At 38.0% G+C, this 2,546-nt stretch overlaps 1 pseudogene across 1 annotated transcript; it reads left to right on the top strand.

Moving 5' to 3' along the window:
• The first annotated feature begins 1,073 nt into the window (after positions 1–1,073).
• LOC105500620 lies at positions 1,074–1,644 on the top strand (annotated as a pseudogene). The gene has a single exon (XR_001000055.1). The product of XR_001000055.1 is annotated as a 40S ribosomal protein S10 pseudogene (transcript).
• Positions 1,645–2,546: the final 902 nt, after the last annotated feature.

Here is a 2,546-nt window from a genome sequence, read left to right on the forward strand (position 1 = left end):
CATCAGTGGAGTCTTTTCCCCTAAAAGATATGGACTCTATCTGTTTTTCCTTCTTCGCTAGACGAAAATATATTTGATTATACTAAAAAAAGAAAATGTCTGAATCTAAACTCTGCTGGATTACCTCTACTGGAAATAGCAAATACTCAGACATAGATACTTAGAAATAGCTGAGACACCACTATTTCTAACGTTTACCAAGCTGTTTATCCCCACGGAATAAGCTCTCCACTCAGATAAGTAATTCATTCAAGCATGGAAACTGAGTAAAAGAGAATTTTTAACATTTTAGAATCTTCCACTAGATATCACTTTCTGACATAAATTCCTCTGAGTATGGGTCTAGTGCTTTTGCTGGATCAAAAGTATTACCATACTTTAAATCTATACTTAGGTTGTGACCAAAATGAAAATGTGGCCAAAATATTAAATATTCTGCAAGAAATAGGTTAAAAATGTGTTCACAGGTGAAGATGCTAGGATGAGGTGACCTCAAAATCCCGCCCAACCTTTCTTGTTATGCTATAGAATCCATAATTGCTGCCTTTAAAAAAGTTGACTTACTGAGCATATAAAGAATTTCATTTATTTATAATTTTTTATGGAAACTCAGACTTTGAAAGTCTTTCATGCATGGTGTGCAGCTACAGTCATTTTTCAATTTTGTATCCTTTCGGCAAACTATGTTTTACTTTTGGGTTCCAATTATTTCAGACATGAGCAAGGATTACCTTTTAAAATCAAGGACTAAAGCATGGGTGTTGATAGAAAAAAAATCACATAAAGAATTATTAATAGAAAAGTTCAGAATTTAAAGTGGAGAAAAATACTAAAAGCCTTGAGTTTCCTATTACTGAAGGAGCTACTGCCTCCCTGCGGTGATGAAGTGTCAGTGCCTTCAAACTACATTTGTCTCGATTGAAGTTTAGTTTATCCTTAGCATTTTCTGACATGAAAAAGCTTTCCTCTATCTGCTTAGTTTATCCTTCTCGAATTTCTTTCTTTGGTCATTCTCTTATTTGTTCAAAGAAGCTTTAATAATATTTTTAAAAAACAGAGCCCCGGCCCCGGCCCCTGCAGCTGCCGAGATGTTGATGCCTAAGAAGAACCGGATTGCCATTTACGAACTCCTTTTTAAGGAGGGAGTCATGGTGGCCACGAAGGATGTCCACATGCCTAAGCACCCGGAGCTGGCAGACAAGAATGTGCCCAACCTTCATGTCATGAAGGCCATGCAGTCTCTCAAGTCCCGAGGCTACGTGAAGGAACAGTTTGCCTGGAGACATTTCTACTGGTACCTTACCAATGAGGGTATCCAGTATCTCCGTGATTACCTTCATCTGCCCCCGAAGATTGTGCCTGCCACCCTACGCCATAGCCGTCCAGAGAATGGCAGGCCTCGGCCTAAAGGTCTGGAGGGTGAGCGACCTGCGAGACTCATAAGAGGGGAAGCTGACAGAGATACCTACAGACGGAGTGCTGCGCCACCTGGTGCCGACAAGAAAGCCGAGGCTGGGGCTGGGTCAGCAACCGAATTCCAGTTTAGAGGCGGATTTGGTCGTGGACGTGATCAGCCACCTCAGTAAAATTGAAGAGGATTATTTTGCATTGAATACATTTACAGTCAAAAAAACCTTAAAAAAATAAAATAAAATAATATTTTAAAAAACAGAGTAAATTAAAATGTTCACTCAGTTCAAAAGCTATTTCAGCAATCCTACAAATAAGTAGAAAGTGAAAATAATAGGGAGAAATGTAATATCTCCCAATAGAACAGAAGAGCGCAGAATAATTTGTGCCTCCCAACACAAATTTTCACAACTCTTCTAAAATTTAATAGTAAAGAACACTTGGCTAGAAATAAAATTGTAATATTAATTTTTTTAGATCACAAGATTCAGAAATGAGGGACAATATATGCAATGTATAAGTCATCTAACACATGGAAAAATCTTTCATTGATTATTTGAAATGAAATTACAATTTTCTTTCCAGGGAGTGTTTTGGGAAGATAATTGATTAAATCCCATATGCTTCTCTCCCTGCAGATATCTGAGTGGTAGGTTAGTTCTAACTTTCTAGAATCATGAGCAAGTGCTATTTTTAGTACAAGGTACTACTCCATAAGTCATATTTATCCCTAGTCTATCAGCAGGTATGTAACCTACATACTATTGCATACAACATTATTGAATGATAATATCCCTGAGCTATTTTTTTAGCCGCAACTGCCAAAGAATACTTACTGATGTTATGCAAGATGTTATAAAGTTGTGCAAAGGAGTGTCCATGTTTGACTCAGACTCCAGGCAAGTAGGGAATTTCTTCACTAGAACACCCTTCCTGTGGCTACAGCCCACAAAAAAATCCCCACACTGCAGAGTGGACCCAGCAGGTAGAAAGAACATGAACACACAACACTGCAGAAAGCTGTAGTAGCATCTCATTATTTTTATTGACAAAAATAGTAGACAGATGGCCTCATTCAGCATTTTGGAGACAAGCATAGCCTTTCATCAGATTCCATTGATAAGGATTCAGCTCTT

This window comes from Colobus angolensis, unplaced genomic scaffold (assembly GCF_000951035.1).
Source record: "Colobus angolensis palliatus isolate OR3802 unplaced genomic scaffold, Cang.pa_1.0 Scaffold119, whole genome shotgun sequence".
Taxonomy (NCBI): domain Eukaryota; kingdom Metazoa; phylum Chordata; class Mammalia; order Primates; family Cercopithecidae; genus Colobus; species Colobus angolensis.